The sequence below is a fragment of the Oryzias melastigma genome, linkage group LG10 (genome assembly GCF_002922805.2).
Source record: "Oryzias melastigma strain HK-1 linkage group LG10, ASM292280v2, whole genome shotgun sequence".
NCBI classification, from domain to species: Eukaryota; Metazoa; Chordata; class Actinopteri; order Beloniformes; family Adrianichthyidae; genus Oryzias; species Oryzias melastigma.
Genome location: NC_050521.1, coordinates 26,587,180 through 26,612,835, shown reverse-complemented (window position 1 = coordinate 26,612,835; position 25,656 = coordinate 26,587,180). Strand labels below are relative to the sequence as shown.

The 25,656-nt window shown below is 35.5% G+C and overlaps 1 long non-coding RNA gene across 1 annotated transcript in view; it reads right to left on the bottom strand.

The window, feature by feature from the left end:
- The window catches only part of LOC112137834, a 35,630-nt gene extending 11,981 nt beyond the window's left edge, over positions 1-23,649 (bottom strand). The window contains exons 1-2 of the long non-coding RNA XR_002917629.2: positions 23,502-23,649; positions 22,975-23,030 (exon numbers count right to left, since the gene is read on the bottom strand). This is a non-coding gene — a long non-coding RNA (uncharacterized LOC112137834). The remainder of the gene's footprint in view (positions 1-22,974; positions 23,031-23,501) is intronic.
- Positions 23,650-25,656: the final 2,007 nt, after the last annotated feature.

Below are 25,656 nucleotides of genomic sequence, written 5' to 3'. Positions count from 1 at the left end.
TGCTACAGAGTCTCCGCCTGATGTTGCTGGATGTTGAACTTAAGCATCTTTCCTTCGTCTCTAAGTAAACCTGTGATTGCTGTGGTCACTAACCTGTTTCAGTCTCTGCTTTATGTTCTAGTGTATTTATGTCTCTTTTCTGTTTGTGCTGACAGTAAAAGCAGAGAAATCCATACCGAGTCTGTTTCTGCAAGAGCTTCTAACTACATTTAAGGTACAACAGTCTAAGTAGTTTCTACTTTCTGTATTTTCATCTGTGCCTGACCTGAAAAATACCTCGCCTGTGAATCGTTGCAACATTAAAATGTATGTTAAATGATATTTAACATACATTTGACATGGTTTTCTAAGCTCTGTGTGGTCCAACTGGGATGTCTATAAAAATGCAACACGTTTCCTAAGAAACAAACATGTTTATCATTTAAAACTAGGGATGTGTATCGTTACTTGGGTGCTGATCTGATTTGATTCAAGAATCAAGCTCAGCAATTCACAGATGGAACCACAATTCTTACTTTTTATTATGTTTGTTGCTACACATTTCCTTTTTTACTGAAAGTTAAAATTATTTGTATTAAATCCCCAGCATTTGTACCTTTACTTAAAAGAGTAGATCAGAAGAACAAAACTGATAAAAGCACAAAGATTTAGAGAAAAAGAAATGAAGTTTGTCACTTTTATTGACAACCATCTGGTTAAGTTTAACAATAACATAAACAACAGAAAATCCTAAACATGACTGTTGTTTTGGAGCATTTAACAACAAATCCGAAAAGTATTTTCCAAAGTATTTCCATTTACTGCATGTCGGAGCAAAGCCGGAATAAAAAGTCGCTTTTTTCTGCAGCAGAATCAGCTGATTAACGTCGATTACATACTTCACTAATGTGCAGTGCTGCATATCTGTGCAAGGCTGCCTCTCTCCACTTTAGAATCTGCTGGAATTACGTTATTTCATTCAACGGTTGAAAAGTTACCATCACCAGAAGAATGTTAACACTTGAGCTAAAGCTCAGGTATTAAAGCAAATTCGATTTTTCAGAACTTATGTCCGTAATCTAAACTTCAATCTCATTTTTTTTACAGAAAAAAAAAACAATAATAAATACTAACACTTTATTTGAAAAATGTGTTAATTTCCGGTACACATTCGGGTTTTTTTGGTTTAAAATTTAGTATTTTTCTGCATTTCAGGGCAATAAATATATCGTTAAAAATTGTATTTTTATTACACTCTATTTATAAAGATGGCGAATCAGTGATCTTGGGCGTCCCAAATATTTATACTCTCAAATTTTTGGGAGCAGATCGTGAGTCTCCGAGCTCTATTCAAAACTAATATTAGAAATGTCTCAGAAATAAAATAAAACTTGCATGTTTTTACCCTTTAAAAGTGAATTCTCGTGTGCTCCAACATCCTATTGGGACATCATTAGGCAGTGATAACAACAGTAACCGCGGAAACGGAGGGGGCGTCAGTGAATATGACCTTCACACATGTTTTTATTCCTTTTTTAATAATGATGGTAACAGACTCACATGCAGACAAAAACTAAAGGTGGAGGATTTCACCTGTAAGGGCAAACTTGTGACAAACAGGTTGGCAGCTCAGTGGGGTGGGGTGGGGTGGGGTGGGGGGCTTCTGATTGCCTCCATTATTTCCTCTCAAATCCAAATATCAACCAGCATGAGGGAAACTTTGCCCACTAGGTCCTCACATAATTGGAGCATCATTTTCTTGTTTTTTGCATGACTGGAGTTTTATCAAAGCACAAAACATTGTTTCTCACTTTGTGTGTTTTTTTCATTCATCATTCTAGAAAAGGCTGTAATGAGACTAACTCTGTGGTATTTGGCAGTTGAACATTTTTGTTGGCCGTTCTTTAGGTTTTTGTCAGGAACTCTTGTGGCTCCAACGACGTGGGCAAAGATGGGATTTTTCCAACTGATTTTGTTTAAACGTTATTTTTACATCCACACGGAAACTTTAAAACTCAGAGTTTGAGTCTCTTTTTCTTCTTTTTTCACTGTTTGTTAGATGTTTGTGCACAATCCTGTTTGTGTCGACTGTAAAGTGACATTTAGCAAACATGGAATTTATGAATTTAGTACAGGTCTTTATTCAGAAACAACTTTATAGTTTTATTAACCAATAAAGAAGGTTATAAAATACTAAATAATAATTTTTTACTCTTCAGAAATCTGTCAGACAGCAAAGCAAAAAAGCTTTTGGTCACAGAAATGATACAATAAAAGGAGACTTCTTTCACCTTATGTATTTATAAAGGATTATTAAAAACATTTTTTGGTTTAAAACATCAACAAAAAATGTCAACAGTTACAGCTTATATAATACCGATTTAAAATTAAAAATTGCACTATTAGTTTAAGCCAATGACCTGAATGAAAAAGGATCAGCAGCACACAGATGAAAATTATACTATTACATTAATCATGGAAATAGTTAAAAGTATTATTTAGGAAAGGGATCTAGTAATACAACAAAAAATGGTGACAGATAAAAACAGCAGACAAACAAAAATAAAAACATTTCAAATAAAAGTAATTCCAGGACAAAAACATGGTCATCAACTGTGAGCTAAACTGTTGGTACGGGCCTGTGGTTGCAGAATAAATGCAGATTGGGATTATTTTTCTTAAATCAATGGTAGTTCATGATTCTTGTGAGATAAATTAACATGACGCTTTAATCTGGCTTCTCCTATTTTTTGAAGTGGTCAGATTAAGTAGACAAATCAAGTTAGTTTTAACATGAAGACGACATAAATTCATTTTACTTTTATCTTTGCACAGTTCTACACAATAACTGAACAAATAACAAAAATATCCGATTTCCTTCTCCGTTTTTGGTGCAGAAGAGTGGCAACTTTGAGAAAAACAGGTGAAATACGTTTGAATTTTAAAAATGACCAAGACACGTCAAGGTGTAAGGATTTTAAATACCTTTCATGTCATAAAGGACAGTTAACATTTTTCTCTTACTGTTTTGGACCAATCAGAATGGCGTTTTGGCAGTCAAATAATTTCAAATGTTTATGTTTTTTAATGTCTTACGTTTTTGAGGCAGAAGTTTCATCTTTGGTTCTAAAAATAATTTAAAACCTCAAACTTTACAACCTAAAAGTTGTATTTAGAGTGTAATACTGAATAATTGACCGACTACAGACGGCTAACAAGAACCAAAAGGATTTACTAATAAACTCTGGTTAAAACAGCAGCGGTTTGAAGGAGCTTTAAAACTTTTAAGCTTGTAACAAAGAAGAACAGAGAATTAAGAAAGAAAAAAAGAATCAGAATAGAAAGTGAATAGTTGAAACTATAGTCTTAAAATTTGAGAAAAATATATTTAAAAAGAAAAATGCAATAGTGAAAGTAGGTCAACAGGTGAAAACAATTAAGCCTGCATTACCGCACCTGCACATGCGTGGTGACTGGGGTGTCATGTGAAAGCTGAGCGCTGGTCTGACACGCCAGCAGACAGAAACAGACGTTGGACCAAAAAAACCTTCAGAGGCATCTGTAAATGTGAAGAGGCAGCCAGTAAGAGGCAAAAGTAAATGGGGAGTTGATCACTTTTGGATTTGAATTGTTTGTAAATCTACACTTGAATTTTCTATTTCTAATTTATTCAGTGATAGTAACTGATCATGGTGCATTATTGTTATGTGAAATTTAATCATTTATTATTTGAAATGTAATTATTTATAGTTAAGTTCATGAGTGAAGTTCAATGTGGCCCCTTCCCCTTCAAGTGGGACAAGAAAACTTGACAATGCTCGTAGAAAAAATGCACATGAACATTTTCGCTCTATGGACTCGCACAGCGGTCTACGACCTTGATATTTCCTGTGAGTACTGCTTTGCTCAGCACCCGTAAGGGCAGTTGTGACTAAGCCTTAAGGGTTCAGTGTCTCACACAATGTGACTCAGAAAAGGTGACAGAAGAAGATAACTAACATCCAATACTCGAAGGGCGATATGTGAATGTAGGTCAAGTAAAGATTAAAAAGAAACGAGAGAATCAAAAGTCTTTCATAGTTCATCTTCAGGGCAAAGCCGGGAGCACAGTGAGACTTTAGAGTCAACAGAAGCAGAAGAAGAAGTCCTTCAATTCACTGAAAATGAGGTGAAAAGCTTCTAACAGCAGGTTTCAGGAAATCCAAGAATTCAGGGAAAGAGGTCAAAGACAAAAATAGAGGGTCAAAATACTAGAACAAGTTCTAACAGGCTTGAGGACAACAAACTATCAAGACAAAAGTTCAGACAATGCTTGGAGAATTCAGGTATCATGACTCACATCTTGCCACATGTATAAGAAGTGATGAAAAATGGTACAAAGCAGCATGGTCTCTGGCTCTTATTCTGAAAACTCCAGCTATGCCATCTCTTTTTGCCTTAAAGTTCTAGTCTTAAAGGATTCAGCAGCGAGAATTCCTCCACAGGTGATGTAGAAATCAGGAGCTCCCCTGTTTGTTCAGACACACGGCGATAATAAAAGGACTAATATTTTTCCTGTGAGAGAAAACCAATTTGGCTTCTCTCCCTGAATCATAAACATGCAGTGAGAACTTGATTATGACAGCACATTAGAGCTCTAGGGGCTGTGCCCAAAACCCATTATATTCAATTAGTGAGGTGTGTTGGAACTGATCAACAAGTGAATGTGTCGAGTAGTTTGTTTTGAAGCAGATGTCTTTAACACCGATCATGAGGTTCATGCATTTGTTCCAATGAAGCTGCCGGATCCAGAGTCTGCAGCAGACAGACGCCAGGGGACTTCATTTGTGCTGCTATAACTGTAGGTGTGTTTTATTCTGATGGAGAGCCTAAAAATAATGAGGGTTTCACAAATATATCATCCTGACAGTCTGCAAAGTTTGATTAATTACATTTTTGGTGTTATTGTTTGCTAAAAAATATCAAGGAAATGTACATTTTTGAAAGAAATTATTTTTATAAATGTTCACAATCATTTATTATAATCATATGTAAAGATTATTATTTGTAGGAGTTCTGGTAGTGAAATAATTAATTCCTGGAGATGTTTTTAATCAAGGTTGGAATACTCTATCCTTGCTTTTTTGTTTTGTTTTGTTTTGTAGATTTATTCCTGATGCTATTTTAGAGCTATAACTGAATCAAGTATTAAGACAAAATATTTATGACTTATTTGTTTAATTCTTCAGGGTTTAGAGCTGAGAAACAAATAAAGAATGATCTTTGGCTACAGCTATTAACGTCACTGTCTTAAGCTACTACAACAAATTAAAAACACAACATGGCAAAAAAAGTCTCACTAAAATGGATGCATGATGTCACAACACAAGAACAAATGTAACAAGTGACTGTAATGACATATATATGCTATTAATGTAGGTTTGAGAGACTGTTAAGAAATTTAACATTTTTCTGCTTATCTAAAGAGATTTTATTAGAATTTAGTTGGTAGAATGACAAAGAAAGTCTTTTGTTTGCCAAAACATGAACCTGAGAAGAAATAAACTCTAAACTAAAAGTTTATTAAAAAATGTGTCTGATATTTGGTTGTTGATGACTTGAGCATAAAAGAAGATAAACAGGTCAACAGAAAACATTTATAGATTTAAGAAAAATGTTAAAAAAGCAAAGAAAAACAGAAACTAAGGAGAACAAACATAAAAGGGAACAAAAGGCGGTGGTGATTCCAGCTGTGGACAAAAGACACACACAAAAAAAAAAAATAAGGAATAAAAAAGACCAAACAAAAAATTGAACTAAATGCAGAAAGTTGGAGATCCAGGGAGATCAAATAAAATATAGATAAAACAGAACTTAAATATCAGATTCATACATAGATCATCAAATGGCCTCAACAATTCTGTATTTATTTAGAATCAATAAAAAATAATGTTTCTCAAATTAATTTTATTTTTCACATTTCTTTTTTAGGGAGAAATAAAATGACGGCTAATTAGAAGTAAATGAAATCACTGAATGCAATAACTGTCCCAAAGCTCAGTGTTTTTGGCTTTGTATTTAGTAGGGATGTATCAAAAAACAATCTAGTACTAAGAATAACAACAGAGTTAGTAGGAAACTACAATATAAACAAGATCATGATGGTAAAATGGTATAAAAACAGGAAAGAAATCATCCGTTTCTGAATAACTTTTTCTCTTCCTTTTATGTTTCTGCTGTCTTTGTCTTTTCATGTGCATTTGATGCAAACAAAAAGACGTAAAATCACAAACTTGTTTCTAACAAGTCAGGCAAATTAAAATGAGCTCAATGTGTGCTGCGTTCTCAAAACATGATCACAGGACTTCAAACAATACCTGAATAAATCAAAATGACACTTTATTTAACCACAAAGAACAAAACAGTCTAAAAGACCCAAAATTCAGGTTTTTGTTTGTTTTTGTTGCTTAAGATAAAAAGTGACAGTAAAAAAGAAAGTTCCTCTGTTAAAAAGTATTTTCATTGATGGTTTTAAATGCTAAAATAATAATATTTAGCTTATATCCATGTACGTAAAAGTATTTGACTGTTGCGCATCGCTACAAAGTCTCGATTAGTGGACAATGTACAGTATATCTTTAAAGTGTGTTTTCTGCTCTTCTTTCTGGAACAGAAGCTTCAGGTTTACATTTTCCATGCATGCAGCTGAATTTCTGTCACAATCCTCTTTGTAATAAAGTCATTTTTTATGCTGGATGGGTTTTTTTTTTTGTCTATTTTTTAAGTTCTCTCTTTTTTGCTTCTTTGTGTCCTTCACCTTCATCCCCAACCGTCCAATTTTTTTTCAAATCAAATCAAATCACACTTTATAAAATAAGATGTAAAAAAAGTTATTTTCATACTTTGAAGCCCATTTTACCGTGGTGTCAAAAGTACTAATACTAAGTGTGTACTCAGACTGGAAAAAGTCAGTTGGACTGGACCAAGTCCGATCAATTTGGTCCCAATCGAGTCCAGAACCTTGCTTTTGGTCTGTATTCAGACGCCAAACTTGTTTCAAACCAAAGCTTATAAACAAAACCACATGACTAAAGATCTCTTCACTCATTGGCCAGGAGTTACAAGGGAGAAGCGATGTGGATCACGTTTAAAGTCGTTTTAATGAGTCTGGATTCATCTGACCATATTTTTATGAGTTCCTGCGTCTCGAAAGATGGGTCCAATAGCGGTTCCTGGTCCGCTCGGGTGTATTCAGACCGAACACTTGTTTCAGATTATCAGGGGAAATTAATTCTGGTTCACTTGAAGGGAACCAAGTGTGTCCAGTCTGAATACACCCTAAATCAACTTTTTATTTATGTAGTTGATATTTTCTTGTTGTAAAATCTCTCTTAATTGTGATATTTTTGTCATTTTTTTTTTAGTTATTTGTATGAAACATTCCAGCATGAGTGCTCATTTGGGAAAATACAGGTTGACAGGTTTAAAACTTCTGCATGAAGGCTCAGTCTTTGACATAATCTGCATTCATAAACAAACGTGTTTCTGTTTAAATCATACAGTGGACTGGTAGAATGAAGTGATCAATAGGAGACAGTCCAATCAAACTGCCTTTAGCTATAAAGTTTCATTATCAAAACTTGTTACTGCCTCTAAAAATTCACAGTGTGGCCGAAATCCCGTTCTCTGTTGGAGTTTAGATGTCTGCAATATCCAGGATATTCTTGCAATGTATTGATTTTTAGAGTGGACAGACAAAAAAATGACTCTCTTTGTTGGCTTCTCATGCAGTCAGCCTTTTGTGGTCAGATATATAATTTTCCAGCTCAGTTTGAAAGGAGATGAATCACCACTTCAACAGGAACGCTGCATGCTTTCTGTTTTAGACCCAGCAGAACAAGTTTTTCTGCTTAATTCAGCTTTAACAGTCTGGGTCTTTCTTTTGGGGGTAAAATTGCTTTTTTAAAAGAATTTGTTTTGTTTTTTTTGGAAGAAGCACAAAAACGTACCTGCAGTTTTACCGATAAAAGCCAAAACCATCAGCTTTACAGACAATAATAGACTGTCAGGAAAAGAACATTTAAGAAAAAAGGTCCACAAAGAAACAGAATCCATGAAAACAAGAAAACAAAGGATTGAAACGGTGTATTGACTGTTGGAAAGCATTATTGCAGTTTTAGTGTAGAAACCGGATGCAAAGCGGGCACAAAAAGCTTTTAAAAAAACAAGTTTTTGATTAAATAATCAAAATTTAAGCAGGCAAACTGTGAGGAACCTGCACAAAAATGCAGATGCACTGATGACCGTCTGCTCCTTATTTCTCTGCGAGGAAGCAATTATGCTGTGAGCCACTTTGGCTGTGACTTCACTCGCATTTGGCATCTGGCTCTTAAACATAATAATTTGTTGTTTCCAAAAGCATCCGCTTCTTTTTCCATCCTCCCGTCCAGCTGTAGACTGCGGATCCAAAATTGTCTTAATGAAAGACAATTAACACGTGTCACACGTAATTATGTTTAGCATCCTCGTCTCTAATTGTATTCTGCCCAGCAACACAGATATGCTTCCCCTTGTTCCTCCAGATCAAAGGGATGCAGAGTCACAGTTACACTTCTTTGCACTTGTGCTGAAGCTTGTTTAATCCAATTTAATGATACACTTTGGAAAACTTCAGTTGAGCAGGAACTGCAGGAATGATGTGAAAGTCCTGATTTAAAATGGTTATTGGTCCATAGAACTCAAAAGATTATTCTTACGTTTGGGGCTCATATAAAACATTTTACGGCACCTTCCTCGGAGGGAAATTCCTTTAACAAGGTTTTGTGTTCAAACCACTAGAGAATGATATTGTGTTTTTATGAATCACTATTCAACAATGAACAAGACAGAAGAAGTTCAGTCTCCAGACATATAAGTGACAAAATAAGATAAAGTCCCACTTCTATAGTTTTTTTTTTTATTATTATTATTACTTGTAAAAGCATATTTGGGCAAAATCAGTACATCTAGTACATAGTTTCTGCAGAGAGGCAGAAGTTTATTAAAAATTCACCATGAGTCATGGGTGTGACGGTTGGCAGGAAGCAAGCTTGTGCCTATTTCCCACCATCCCTTTTTTACATTCTCTTCTGTTAGCTTACAGATCCTCACAATCCCATTATCAGTGCTGTAAAAATAGCGTGCAATATCAGAGCTATCCAGACGTACAGTTTAGATCCAGATTCCAGTTCGGACAAGGAACACAAAGACGTTTATGGATCTATTTCTCTGCGAGTGGATGCATCAGAATGAGTGGAGCATGGAGCTTGTGGCCTCCCTACTGTAGTTTGTACATAACAACCACAAGCTTTTTCAAACAGTATGTTTTCATCTTCTCCTGATTCACCAAAATTTGAACACAGAAATACTCAGAAACACAATTTTAGTCACTTTAAACAAGTTTTTTTTGGTCAACCTACTGATTAAATTCAGCAGTATCATGAACAACATACAAACATGAACATCACTGTTGTTTTTGATCATTTATCAACAAATTCTGAAAATGTTCTCCAGAGTTTTTTCATCCTCAAAGATCTACAAAACTTTACATTCTTAAGCACATGGGGCCAGATCCGGCCCTCTGGGTTAATTCTATCCGGCCCTTCAAATCATTTTATTTTATTGTTATTAATGACCCGATGTTATCTTGCGCTCATTTCTAACTTGTATAATTTTGACAAAATATATTTTTATGGAGAGTAAAATATTTAAAGTTATTTAAGGTTTAAGTTTATTTATTCTGGAATAATATTCCTGTTTTTTATTATTCATAATTATGTTCAAATGTTACAGTTTTAAAGTTTTAAAAATTGGAATTCTGCTACCTTTTTGGACTATTTTGGCATTTGAGATTTAAGATTGTTTAGGCTAATTTGGAGTTTAGCTAATATTTCAGTTACATGTTAGCTGTTTTGGCTAATTTAGGGGATTTTTAAAAGTTTTTTAGGCTGTTTTGGAGTTAGGCTAATATTTACACACTCGCTGTTTTGGCTAATTTTGGCTTTTTTCTGTTTTTTAGGCTATTTTGAAGTTTAGCTATTTTTTCAGCTACATGCTAGCTTTTTTTGTTTGTTTTTTAGGGTATTTTACCATTTAGCTAATATTTTAGCTGGCTGTCAGCTTCAGCATTTTCAGCTATCAGCTTCAGCATTTTCAGCTATCAGCTTCAGCATTTTTAGCTATCAATTTCAGCATCTTCAGCTATCAGCACTAGCATCTTCAGCGGCCAAATTCAGCTTACAGCATTCACACTAGCATCATTGCAGGCAATGCTATATATCTAGTTCATAATTATGTTAAAAAATTACAGTTTTAAAGTTTTTACATTTTAGTTTTAGTGTGTTCAATAAATGTTTATCCTAATCTATCTTAATGTTCATCCTGTTCGGCCCGCAACCTAAAGTGTGTTTTGGATTTTGGCCCCCTGAGCAATTGAGTTTGACACCCCTGTTCTAAAGCATTGTATATTGATATAAAAAGCTACTTTTTTCAGTAAAAGGCATACATATCGCAACAAATGTTAAAAAGAAAGAATTGTGGATCGATCTGTGAATCATTGAGCTTGATTAATGAAAGTAATCAGATCGCCACCAAAGTAAAGATTCACCGTCATCAATGGATAGTTTCTTTCACGTAAATCAGACTTCAAGGGCTTTTTTACACGTGCTGCAAATCTGGTTTCAATTCCTATCAAAGTGGTTTTGAAGCAAAAGGTGCGAACGAAACAGAAGAACAGTTGATGGTAACAGCCATGTTGAACTGTTGTCAATAAAGGGAATCCTGACGTCTCAAAGTATGAGAGGGACATAGGGCTGCGGCCATATCATCTGAGGTGGACTGGTGGGGGTACTGCAGGGGTCCGGAAGGCTGTTCTAAATGTGGGTCAGCACCCCTCTTTCAAAGCACTTCATAATGATTGGAGTGAGTGCTACACGTCTGTAGTCATTCAGTCAGGTGGGAGGGGGACAATGGTAGTGGTAAGAAACCGTGAATGTGAAATTATTCAATATTTTATTTATCAAAGCCTCATTTGCTGCTTCAGTATATTTAGCTATGGCTTATTAGTTTCCTTCAACCTTTAAAGCCGGTTGGTGAACTCAGAAAGAGTCTAACCTCAGCTTCAAATAGCCTCCAATCCTCCGGGGACCCCCACAGGCTCCCCACCACATGCAGCTCTACACACACCGGTGGCAAACATGCACGCTACAGCAGAGAGGGTGGAGGTTAATTATGAAACCCTCACTTAAAAGCAGCGAGAATTATCTGTCTTATATGCTGAAATATCTGTGCAGCTTTTTTGAGTGTTTTAAAGCAGAACTGGAGGAGAGAACAGCACATTTTGCTTCTGGCAGTCATTGTCTTGCAGTGTGAGTGAAGCTGTAAAGACGACCACATGGACACGCAGATGTGTTTCACTGCAGCACCAAGCTGGACAGCTGGTGAAGGCCAGCCTCGCCGTTTCCAGTCCGGCTCGTCCTCCATCTTTCTGTCTAATTTTAAGGACAACCGCAGACAGATGGAGCAGACGAGGCACCCTTGTTTCATCCCCCTGGAGACTGGACAAGGAGCCAAATCCTTCACAAAGTTACACTGAGGCTTCATACCGCCTGGATGTCAGGATACTTTCTGATGTGATAGGCCATGTTTTTGTCCAATTATGCAGTTCTCCTCAGAGTCTGGTCTCTGAATTGAGTTTTGTATAAGACTGAAAAGCTTCACTCTGCCCTGGTTTCAAATTTCCTCACAAATTATCATCATTATCTGGCAAAGAGAAGCACTCCATCCATTCATTTTTCGTACTTTTGAAAGTGCAAACTGCAGGAACATTTGCTGATAAAAGAGATTATTTTTTTTAAAACATTCAGCAAAATAAGGACAGGGCGCCATGACTGTATTCAACCAGGTACTGGTTAAAATCAGGGAAGAAAAATAAAAGGTGATATGTTTGTTTCCCAAAACCAATCAAATTTCTTGTTAAAATTTCCAAGAAATATAAAATGGTTATGCGGTTTTTACATTTGCTTCTATAGTCTGGTTATTTCAAACTGTCTGACTTTACTTTAAAAACAAAAGTAGACATTTGTCTGCAAAAGCCTCTTCTATTTAGTTTACCTTTATGAAAATAATGAGTCCTAATCCATGATTTAAAAAACTAAAAAGATCATGTGAGCTTTGCGTGTCCCCTTTTATGAAATATAAGACTATGATATTTACAGCTTGCTGCACATGTCAAAGTGTGTGAAAATTAAAACAAGAAATGCAATCTTGTGAACCTCTAAGCCATAGCCCATTACAAGAGCCTTGACCCATACGGGTTTAGGCAGCTGCATCTTTAACCCTTCCACTCTCTTTGGGGTCCAGATGACTCTAACCATATATTGATGTGTGATTCCTTCCATGACCAAGGTGGACAGGATTTTATGTCTGCCATGGACATTGTCTTTGCTGTTCTTTTATTAACACCTATAAAACTATTTCCTCACTTTTTATCATTCTGTCTTTTACAATTTAGTTTCCACGTGCACTGTTTAGGACTTGTTAATTACAGCTTCAGCTCATGCAGGTGTTGCATATCTCACAGCAAAGGTCACAGCTGCTTCACACAAGTGTATATTTATCTTGTCATGTTACATTGTCCGCCGCAAAGCACTGATGTAAATGTGAACGTCTGTTTGCCTGGTGACCTCAGGGATCAGAACGTGCAGCACAAACCAGCAGAGAATAATTTCACGTTCACCTTGTCCACCTGTTGTCGTCTGCGTCATGCTAATTACAGCTTTGGTATGAAGCTACGTTAGCCGAGGACTGGTCAGAGTTCCGCGCAACTCTGGAAAATGAATGTGCATATTAAGTAACACATGCTGATTAAAATTGTTTTAGAAAAAGCAGATACATTATCAAGGGACGACAGCAAAAAAACTCAATTAGCTCTAGGAAGCTAATGAAGAAGGTGTTTATAAACCCATGTCAGATCCCACCCACACATTGGGACTGGAAATGTAATTTGGCTCAAAATGTGTGAAAAAAAAACTTCCAAAACTTCCATGTGCGTCCTCCTTCATCAATCAAGGAAAACCAGCACTTCTCATGAAAATCATGTTTGCATGTCGTTGTCTAAATGTAGAGGTCAAGCCCCCTCCACTGGCTCAGTTTCCCTGAATCTTTTTTTAACACCAGATCCTATGCTGCCCAAGGTGCAAAAAAATGAAAACAAAAGCTGTATTTTTATTTCACATGTGCGCAAAACTTTATCAAAATTCTAGAAATGTTGAAAAAACACAATTTTGCAATCACGTTGTTACCATCAAATCATAACTATGCGAATAAACGCAAACAAACTGCAGTGATGAGTCAGTCAAAAACAGATGTGAACAATACTTCATTTTCAGCAGATACATTCACATTTCTGCCACGGCACTAACGTTCATCATCATCTATCAAAGGAGACGACGGTGTCTTATTCAGGCCGTGGAGTGGTGAGCTACTGAGAGCGGCTACGGATGAAGAGATTCTGGGAAATGGTGGTTGGTGATTTTACAGAGAAACTGTGGATCCAACAGTTTAACATGACACGTCCAGCTTTTGATGAGCTGTGAGACCTCTTGTGACACCCGCTATAGGTGCATTCACACCGAATGCAATTCATTTCAATGTTAAGTCAATGGAACAGATAGGTCATGAGGCGACCTGAAGTTCCGTGGCATAAATTAAGCGACGGGCACGACGCAAAGGCCTGCCAGCAGCTTGATATGATTGACAAGGCATGAATCGGGCGGTTCAGCCAAAATTTAAAGATCTGAAGATTGACAGGTCATCGCATCGCATCTGCCAATCAGGAACTCAGATTTGGGATCGCATCTGCCAATCAGGAACTCAGATTTGGGAACGTGAGGCTTTTAACGGCTTTCTCTCCCGCGGCGGAGCTCACTCGCTCAATATGATGGCAGACAGAAACCCGCTGCAGGGTGGTGAGGCTGCCGGCTCGGGCCCCATCCATACATTAAGAGAAAAAAAAAAAAAAGGAAAAAAGGTCTCCTTATTTTATTTTTCTCCCTTGTGTTAATGCGAGGCAGTCAGCCTTCAAGCTCAGCCTCAGAGACACGGAAATATAGCGGAAGTGGCTGTCATACAGACACAGCCCCTTGTAACGGGAAAATCTTACAATAATAATCATGTAAACCCAAACATGGAGACATAATTACTGATGTTTTTGTAGAATTCTTCACAATAAATAAACCTGATTTCTCGATTTCATCTGTGTCTTCAAAATTCAGCTAGTAGCTCCTCCCACATGCGGCCACGGCGTCAAGCTCAGGAACACATTTTTTGACAGGTGACGACCCGGCGAATTGGTCGCGCGATAAAAGAGAGGCGGGGCATGCAGATTTGTTGCAAATTTGTTGCAAGAATCTCAACGTGTGGATGCACCCTAACTGTGGTATCCATTTGTCAATAATGGGACTCATTTAATTTGAAAAAAGTGTTTCTATTGCAGTTTTGCAAAGTATGTCAATTTTGATGCACCTGAAAAACCCCCTCCTCCAAGCACAAAATCTTCTCTTTAGTAAATGAGTTTTTTCTAAATTGGCATGTTTCACTAATCAAATTCATTATAGCAAATCCAATTTGCACAATTTCAAGGGTTCATAGGCTTTATTTCATTTATTTAACTCCCTGAGCACCAACAATGAAAGACATTAAGACACAAATCCAAATAGTTAGTCAACTAGACGTCGACTAATCGGCTATAAAAAAATCATCAAAGCTTTTTTAAATTATTTGTTTTTGACATTTTAAAATATTAGGATAACCACCAGTCACAAAGTCATTTGAATCGCAAAGCACAACAGGAAGTTTTGGATGCAGGATAGCCCTTCCTCAACCATAGAAGAAGACCGATACAAACTTCTGATTACAGCAGCACTGCAGCCATGCACTAGCACCTGAAACGAAAGCATCACCATCCTCGACATCTTCGTCAAGGTCATATTTACTTACGTTTGATGATGAGTGAATGGGTGTAATGCAATAATCGTGCTATTATTAGGGCTGTAACAAGTATTCGAGTACTCAGATACTCACAATTTAGTATAAACTTGTTTAAAGTGGCAAACACCATTTCTGCTTAAATCTTTGTTTTTATCATTTTTGTTGATTCTGAACTCCTGTTGTAAATCAAAGTATAAATGATGGTAATTTATTACATATCATTTTAATTTAATACATCCAATTATGGCTTTTAGAAAATGAAATTGAAATTCATGTACTGTACATGTAAAACTTCATTAAAAATTTCTGTGAAGGCACCATACGCCAAGAATAAGCAGTACCATACATGACACGGACATCCATGGACTAAGTACCAACACTATCACCTTTTGTGAAAAAAAATTGCACATCACCTTAAGACAACAATAATCCTCGAGTAATTGGAAAATAATCTGTGACTAATCGACTACTAAAATAATCGTTTTGACAGCCCTACTTAACAGTTTTCATTTCCTTCCTTTAATCCACTTGAAGAAATATTTCCTCTTATGGCAGTACAATATCTCTGATAGTGATGCATGAAAACACCATCCTGTCTCACGAGGAGACTGAAAACCTCTTTTTCTGCTCCAGTAGGGTCATGCACCTTTACCCTCTTTCTGTCAAATTAGCAAGACTGATCATAGCTGTACACAAACGCCACATTTTGACTGAGCACCACACGTTATCCCCAAAGCATTATTTGGAACAATGGGAAATATTCCATTACTTTCCATCACAAGAATGTGTATAAATAAATCAGACAGTCATAAGGCGTTTCAGCTGGAAACAGAACTATCTAATAGAAAATTGTGCTATTTGTCAAATTTCTTGGAAACTTCTAGATTTTATTAAGCTATATTAGCAAAAACATTCACAGAAACACTGACGTCATTCAGAACAGAAATGCCATTCATTCATCCGAGGTAGAAAACAGATTTTGGTACCAAAATAACAAGCCAGGCTTTACTTAATAACTGGCAACTAAAATCCCCAATGGCTTACACTTTGAAAAGCAGCATCTAATGGTTTTTCTGCAAAATTTTCATTGCAAGGAAACAGACTCGGCGCGAGTCTCCGTGCTCTGTCTTCTGTCAAAAAGAAAACATTAAGAGGATTTAGGGATTATCTCCACTACATGTGGTGATACTGGTGCTTTAAATTGGGGAAATGCATCACGTTCGGGCATAATTGCCAGCAAATGGAATGCAGCACATGCAGGTCCCCTTCCAAGAAAAACATTTTATTTACAATGCTTTCTCCCACAGGACTTCACTGTGAGACGCTGAGTGAGACGTATCGAGATGATCTCAAACTAGTTCAGTTTCTTTGTTTGTGGCACTGATTTAAGATTTAGGATTTTAAATTTTAAGGAGTTTTTCCTGCATGTTTTCACATGCTGTAGTTCCTTATCTGAGCCTTTGGAAGTCAGTAGAATAAGATTCTTTTTTTCATTGGACTTGTTTTCTGTAAGCTGCAGCTCATGCGGTTTTCTCATTTGCATTTTAATGCAAAGAAATGAAAGAGCAGCAGTGTGTTTGGCTTTCTAGCTTACTTTAATTCCATCTGTGCCTTTCGGCCTTGATTTAATGGGGGAAAAAGGAGGTACGGTGAAAAGAAATGCATGCTTAAAAAACAAATATAAATAATCAATTCAAGACCATAAAACATCTTAAACAACGGTCAGTTACACACAGATGTTTAAACAGAGAACAGGTAAAATCCAACTCAATCCTTTCTTGTGTTGCTAAAAGGCTCAACATTTAAGTTTTATACAAATTGGTGAAGTTAAAAGTACTAAATTGTGGGGTTATTTGGGCTTTAAATATGAATGAGGAGAGTGTAAATTAACTCACTGTTTATTATGATGGGTAATTGATGATTAAAATACCTGTAAAGTTTAGGTGAAAGCACAAAACATCATCTCTGCGGGAGTACCCCAGGGTTTAGTGTTAGAGCCCCTTGTTGTAGCTCAAAGCTAATCAATGCATATGTTCTAATTAGGGCCGGGAATTGATAAAAAAAAATTAACTAACCACAAACCTGGGAAAAAAATGAATCCCAATTAATTGTAATTGATTTTTTTAATACAGTATTTGCCGACCACTTATTATCTGCGAATAATCACAAAATTAAATTTACATACAAAACTGTACATTTAAAACATTTATTTTTAATCAAGGCGGTCAATTGATTAAAAACCTCATCAGATTAATCACACTTTTGTGTTTTGATTAAACACTATTAATCACAATGTTTTACAAGGTAAATTTGATGACAATACGCGGCTTTTGAACAGAGAGAAATTTTTCATTAATTTTATTGTTTGAAATGTCTAAATTTATCAAATGCTAACCCAGAAGCGTAATGTGTGAGCACAAAACACATCAACAGTAAGATCAGCAGAACTCTAAAGACTTTCATGTCTGCAGTATTACAGAGATGCTGACATACAGCCAGAAGAAACAAACCTGTGAACCCAAAAAAAAAAGTCTTTCCGTTCACTGTTTTATATCACTGCGCAGCTGCTTTAAAAACAATGATTTCTTTCATTTTCTGGACAAAAACAAGCAGTAAGAGGTGAACGTTGTCTCTGAACTAACGCTTTATTTTCCCTATCATGATTATCAGCATTTATATCGCTTTCTTTTGCTGCTGCAGTCAAGGCTCAAAGACACTTGTGTTACCGTGACAACACGCCAGACCACGGATCACATAGTCTGCTTTTTGTGATCAAAACTAAAAAAAAAAAAATTAAAGTACTAGAAACAGATTGTATATTCACATGCGTCAACGCATTAACGCTCACAGCCCTAGTTCTAATATTTCCTCTATGCAGATGATGCTCTTCTTAGTTTCACTTGAATGATTCAATACTATATTTTCTTCAACCAGACTTTGTGCGATATAATTATACTGAACTTTAATTTACTTTAAAAGTCTATCAAAAGACAGTTTTTAGATTTGTCAGTTTTCATAAGCAAGAAAAATCTTGCTGAAATGTAATTAAATGGGTGTTTCTTGGAGAAGTTAGAAAACACAAGTAAAAAGGCAAAAGCTGTAAACACTTTTATCACAAATGTTAGAATAATTAAGTGTCCCTGCCTGGTACTCACTCTTTGAGTCATTTTTGTAGCCAGGTTTACTATCAGCCATAGAAGTACCCATAATTATTTCAACACAAACAGATGCATTGTGGGATGGTGATTCCTTTATGTGCCTATTTATCATCTTGTTCTCTTATTTAAGCATAAAAACTACATAATGTTGTATATTTGAAAGCGCTGAAAAGCAGAAAAAGCCTTTTACTTCAGTTTGCAGATTCTTGCGCCTTCACTGTGGCCAGAGGCTGAACACCACAACAAGAAGGATGCATTCATTTTTTATGATCCAGCATCTGCCATAGATGCACTGATTCCATGTTGTAGGGCGTGCAGATGATCTCATTAAGGTTTAGATCCCTGCAAATGAAAGTATACTTTTTCTAACTACACCCTCAGTTTAGTTTTACTTTGAAAACATAAAAAGCAAGAACATATATTAAAACAAATCTATGCTGTGTTTGAAAATAACCTTTTAGGCTCAATAAAAAAAGAAATAATCCACCAAAAAGTCATGCTTTACTGTATGTGTTCACTTGTCAACAAAGCCCCCACCAGCAAGTCTAAGGCAAAAGCCATATCAAACCATGTAAGGATGACTGCTGTGTTGAAACCCCATCGAGCTAGAAGCCAGAAGTTTTATGACCTAACTGCGTATTTTAAACACAAATAACATTTCTACTTGATCAATGTATGTACAGGTCTTCGTTTCCAATTCTAAATAATGATTTTTTTAAGCAAGTTTGACTCCTGACAAGCATTTGAAAATATTATCCAATTTTTTTATAATACCAACATTAAGCAACATTTCCAGAGAGAATTGACGTCAGAGAATCAGATCTCTGGGTGTTTAGAAATAACTCATTTTAACAGCTTTAAAAGTAGCTTTAAGAGTACAAGTCACACCGGGGTATAAGTCGCAAGAGCAAAAAATGTCTAATCAAGAAGAAGGAAACCATACATAAGTCACTCTGGAGTATAAATCACACCTTTGGGAGAAAAGTCTGACGTTTCACAACAAATCCGCCAAGCCCAGAGTAACTAAAAAATAAACAAATAAAAACAAGAATAATAATCTTTTGATGTGTGTAAGAATCAGACTCTCTTCCATGTTTGTTTTGGACGACTCTTCTTCCACTGTCAGTAGCAAATACTTATACTCAGTTGCAGCGCCCCCTAGTGGTTCTTAGAGGAAACAACTGCTAAAGGACAACCGATGTTTACTGGGAAAATAACAAATATATCAGCCTATTTATGTCTAAAAAAAAAACCACACAAATAAGTTTCTCCAGAGTATAAATCATACTCCTGGCTAACCTATGAAAAAAACTGCAACTTATACTCCAGAAAATACAGTACTTGAAAAGAATGATCACGTTATGGAAAAAATAATTTAAAAATAAATAAAATGGGGTAGAAAAAGAAGCTATTCCAATAGCTTCTTGTACCTAATGTTTATACGTGTTTTTTTAAAGAATCTAAAATTTTATCTTCTAGGAAAACTTTTTTTTTTGTCTGTCAATTCACTTTTTTTCATTAAAACATCAAGCTTTCTTTTTGCAGAAGCATTCACGTTGAAGGAATGGTTGAGAGATTTATATAAGAAGTCCAAATCACAATCAGGACATGAGGATCCCAAATCCAAAACAGTAAGATCCTAAACTAGAATAGAAATCTCTTTATAACCAGATTAAAAGAGAACAGTGCAGGAAAAAGACTGTTAAATACTGAAATCAGAGAACAGCCTTGTAGATCATCATCAGGGAGACTGTCCAGATTTTAGCTGCATTAAACGCTGCTTTATGTGGTTTATATTGAACAAATAGACTGGTGCTAAAACATGGAAAAACACGAACACAAGCAGAGTGGTTTTAAAGTCTATTTTCTGAACAACAGGAATGCTCTATATTCAGTAAACGTGCTTCACAGCATATTTGCAGCTATTTACCTTCTGGAGATCTCTCTCTGTTTTAAGACGGTAAAATGCTGATGAAGTTATAGATTCATTGTGGCTGCTCAGGGAGTCAGGGAGGTCTGTCTAATCTACTTCAGTGGACCGGTTCTGGTTCTGACAGGAATACATCTGAGGGAAGGAGTAGTGAGGTTGGTTCAGCATTGGTTAATTTCCCAGGAAGCATCTGTAATTCAATGCTTTATTTGTAACAACACTATTTTTCTATCCTGCATCACTGGAGCAGAAATTAGGCTCAACAGAGGCATGAATGGAAAAAAAACCTTTATATAAATGAAGAAGAAAGCAGAAAGACAGCAGAGCCAGCGACTTTTTAGATTCACTCTGACATTTGTTTCTGTTTTTTAATGTTTTCCAAAGACAAACTGATCTGAACCAGTCATGTTTTAGGATTGAAAGAGATTTTTAAATCACGACAATGTTATGGATAAACATCAGAGTAGATTCAGTTCACTTCAACACAAAAACAGCTCAGTTTGTGACACTGAAAGCAAGTCCTGCCAAAGCTGGAAGTAATCATAAAAATGAATCAATTTCACACAAATAATGACTTAATGACTGAGAACACCATTACTGCCATTTATCCACACACATTTGCGATCAGAAGGGACAGTGAAGAGCCTCTCTGTCTAAGTGATGCTCAAATCGTTCGTGATATTAAGGAGCTTTAAGGACCAAACTGAAACTGATCAACCGGCATTAAATAAAACAGGAATGGTAACTCCAGGCCAGAATGTTTCCCAGAAACCTATTGGACGGCTTTTTGTTTGCATCACATGTACATAAAAAGGCAAAGACAGTAGAGACACAACAAGAAAAGAAACTGACAAAGTTTGCCAGAAACTAGTATGTCAGTTTTAACCATCACAATCTTGTTTGCATCTGTGGTTTTCAAGCACTTTCAATACTAGATTGATTTTTTGATATCTCTATCCTTTACCTCCCTAGGGTCCAACCAATCAGAGCATAGCACAGCAGAGTATTTTGGAAACAAGAATGGACAAATTAGCTAATTTTTCAAACATTTAGATAAGAGTTAGATTTAAACATTAATTTCCAACATTTAGATGTATTTAGCCCTGCAATAATCTGGTAATTTTCCCGGTTGTACCCTGCCTTCACCACTGAGTCGCTGGGTAGAATCCAGCAACCAACCAATGACCCCAAATGGGAATAAAACAGTTTTAGAAAATGAATAAATTGAATTACATTTAACAGCTCAATGTATATTGATATTATATTAACAATTTCTATAGAGATATTTATATTTTTAACATTTATGTTTATTTTTATATCAGCATTTAAATCGCAGTGATTTTAAACGGCATAAATAGCTTGTTTGTTTGTAGTAAATTCTGACATAAAAGTTATGAAAAAGAAAACAAATTTTAGAAAAAAAAATGACTAAACTGATGGAGATGGGGGGGAAAGAACAAAAGGCTCTGGGTTGCTCATAATTAAAAAAAAATCTTGTCAGGTCAACAAACAATATCTGGTGAAAAAGCAACAGCAGTGGGTACACTTCTTATGCAAGAAGATCACACCTAGCCTCTAACTTTCTGATTACTTTCTATGGGATCACCAAGAGACGCATTCTAACAAACATCACCAGAACTTCACCCCCATGGATTTAAGATCTGGGATGCAAACGCAGCCTGTCCTGGACCACAAACTCATTGAGAGATGTTTGTCATATAAACACTCCAACTCTGAGACACTGAGGACATGAAGAAATGAAGCAGAAAATCAATTTTTTAATTTAGCTTTAAATTAAACTAAATACATATCTGGTGTATCCATGTACTCACTTAAAAAGTTGTATATATTTATAATATTACGGCAGCCACAAACGATTATTTTAATAGTCGACTAATCACAGATTATTTGTGTAAAGCACATATTTTAACCATTATTTGTTTCAAACAAACTAAAAATAAAGTCAATTAAGATGATAGTTTATTAAACTTTTAATGAATCATCTAGCCACTGTCCTTGATTCGTTTCTAGTATTAAAATAAGACGTCTACATCTGAAACAAAGGAACTATTTTTCAAAAAAGAATCAAGTTTTGCTCTCACTGACTCAAATATAACAAAAGTGCATTTTGTGGTGCTGAACACTCACAACTTTATTCGACTTTACTACATTCTGACTCCATATAATATAAAGTAACGACTAATCGACTAATAAATTAGTCGTCGATTATTTAATAGTCGATTAGCAGTCGGTTAGTCGACTAATCGTGGCAGCCCTATATGATTAATACATATTTTCATTAAAAGTTTATATTTCAGTTTTTTTATAAAACAGTCTAAGCTTCAGTTTAGCTTAGCATTTAAAAAAGTTTACCTCGTAGTACTTAAAAATATATTTAAAAAGTATGAGTTCATGTAGAATTCAGTTCAACTCTTTTCAAGAACTACTGTATATGTGTCCATTCATAAGAGGGATTTGTTTTTACAGCAGACAGGATTAAATATAAAACAGGTTTCTCATTACGGGCTGCACTTTAGAAAGCACATCATTAAATATGCATACTTGGGGAAATGTTCTCATAACAATATAGGACTTTCCTAGGTTCACTAGTAGATTCACTTAACCTCATTAAGTTTAATTTATTATAACATAAAAATGTAGGACTTTTAGGTGAAATAAATTTTGTCTTTCAAATCAAAATGAAAAAAATCCTTCAAGAAGACATTTTTTTAATCCATTGAAGACAATAGTAGCTGCTTTTAAAGCAGCAAACCAAATAAGTTCAATTTGTTTGCAATCCAATTGTTTATTTCATGAGATTCTGAACACTTTTAATATATTTTCACATAATTTACCTAGTAAGTGAATGACTTTTCAAATTTATGAAATATTTGCACTTACACGGTTTTACTTCTTGAGGATTCCTTTGCACCAAACACCTGATGGCTCCAACCTCCCTTTAAAATGGAAAAACAAACATACTTAACCTTCTACTGTTTAACTACTCAGACACTAAATGTAAATTTATTCTAAGTAATCAGGTTTCTCTGTCTAATCATAGCAAAAAGTGTTTATATACTTTCTATATAGTAAACATGAAATGCTCCAAATTAGTGTGAAGACTTTCAGTTAGCATACTTCCTACACTACATGTACATGTTTGCACACATTAGCTACACTTACACTCAAATATACTTTAAATAAACTAAAGGTAGACAACATACATTTGTTTTAGGAAGGTTAGGTTTGTATTAAAACAAACAAAAAAAAACATTTTTGTACTTTAATAAAGTGATAAAAGTACCAACACTTTACAGAAGAAAAGCTAGCTTCTTTTCTAAAATGAATAGATTCATTCTATTCTATTCTAAAATGTTCGCCCACCTAAACTACACACATTGTTTTATAACAATAACGTTTTTACTTACAGGTTTTTGCATCAGTATCTTTAGTTTTAAATAAATAGACCTTAAAACCTGGACTTCCATCAGGAACCGCTTTTCTTTTTCTTTTTTTTTTTTCCGAAACAGAAATGGCGCTTCTCGCACGCGCTTCCCGCTCCGCCCACTCAAGGAGTTTTGGCGGTCTTTGCTGCTCTTAAAGGGGCAGTGTCCCATTTAAATATGTATGATGATACACCTAAAACAAACGCTTTAAGTCTGAATTCCTTTACTACAACACTGGCTTTTTGCAGAGACTTCTGGGAAATCTCTTAGACACACCAACAATGTTATACCTGTGGATGTAAATACCAGCCTAATTACGCAAATTCCATTTTTATTTTATAACAGAAATTATGGTATGGAGGTGATCAGACTTTGGCTCTACTAAGAATATATTTTTCCTCTGAGACGTTAGGCTATATGTTTTCTACTATTGTTTTTGCAAAACCCCAAATGATTCTTTATGAGGCTAATGTCAGATATGTTTGATTTAAATTCCTTACAATGGGATTTCCTAAATTCTATTTCACATTCTGCCTTTCACAGTTGAAGTGTTAAACATTACAGATCAAACTTATCATTTTTACATAGAAAAACTTTCAGAATCTGTGATTGACAAATACTTTTCGCTTCTCTGGAGACACAAAACCCTGCAATTTATGGAGTTTTAAACCTTCAGTTTTAACAGGATTACCATAGAATAAAATGAGATGGTAATTTTATATTTACAGCAACTCTTTTCAAATGTATAATTGTATTATTTTATGTATGCATCATTAGCTAAATACTAGAATACATAAAAGTACTTTTAATTGATTGTAGTCAAATCAAAGTATTTTATGACACATAATAAAGAAAACATAGTGAGTAAATGAGATATCATACAAGAATCATCAAAACATTTTTTGTTTTCAGGAACTGACTGCATCCATATCATTCAATCAGAAATGTTTAATTTATTTCAGATTTTGCTCGGTTAACGCAGAACCAATGAGGTGTATCCGGAGTCATTTCCAGCACCAAGAGCGAACTTCTCCCATCTAATAATCAACGTTTCATTTAATCTAAATTCATTCTATCATTTCTAATGTTCATTTCAGTCGAAGTTTCGTTTCCAGTTTTTATAGAATTTGGGACAGTAAATTTCCACTTTGTTGTTTACTTAGTAAAGTTAATGATTGATTGAATGAGAGAGTTCCATTTAAAAACAGAAATTAGTTTGTACCGATGTTAAAAAGGTGAAAGTGTGAGATCTCTGAGCCACCTCTGATGCTGGTAATACCTGAACCTGAGGGGGCTAATTAGTCCAGAGTTAGAATGAGTGGCAGGGGGTGTCTTTAATCTCATGCACCTTCCGCTGGAGTCACACGGTGACATTGTCACTGTTGGCTGGCACTCATTATAACCTGAGATGTGCTCCAGGACAAGATCTGTGACACCACTCCAGAGGCATCGGGACGGCGGGGTTAAGATATTGGTGACAACTGTTCCTGAGAACCTTAAACCTCTGAAAAACAGACTTTTTAAGTTCTGAGGCAGCAAACAAGCAAAAATAATGAACAAAGTTTCAAATGTGAGGCTTGATAATTTCTCGTTAACTTTGTGATCAGCTGTACTGATGTTTTCCCATCACATATCTGCCTTCTTCATCATTAGATTAGACTCTGCTCCTGTAATTACTCCGAGTTCAGCCTGCAGGTGAGAAGTATACACGCGCATATCTTTGCATAATTAAGATGGACTATTTAAATGTAGATTATTTTAATCAGCCACTATTTTCAAGCTGCCTTGATGTTGATAATGAACTGCAGCGTTGGTGTTAGTTCCTCAGAGGAGGTAAACGAAGGAAAATGTTTCATATAAATCGCAGGAGACCCCACGTGCACGCGCGCACATGCACACGGAAAGGTCTGCCGGTTAAAGAATGATATTCACTTGTTGATTAAAATGTAATTTATGGTAATTGTGTATGAAGAGGGCTTCATCATGATCACGCTTTGACCTTTCATGAAAAGGTTAAATTAGGTCAATTTATCTTTGCGACTGGCATTAAATTTCAAACTTAGAGGAGAATATTTGCATAAAAACTGTGATAAATCTAAGAAGAGATTAAGATGATTAGTGATGTTTTAATTAACAT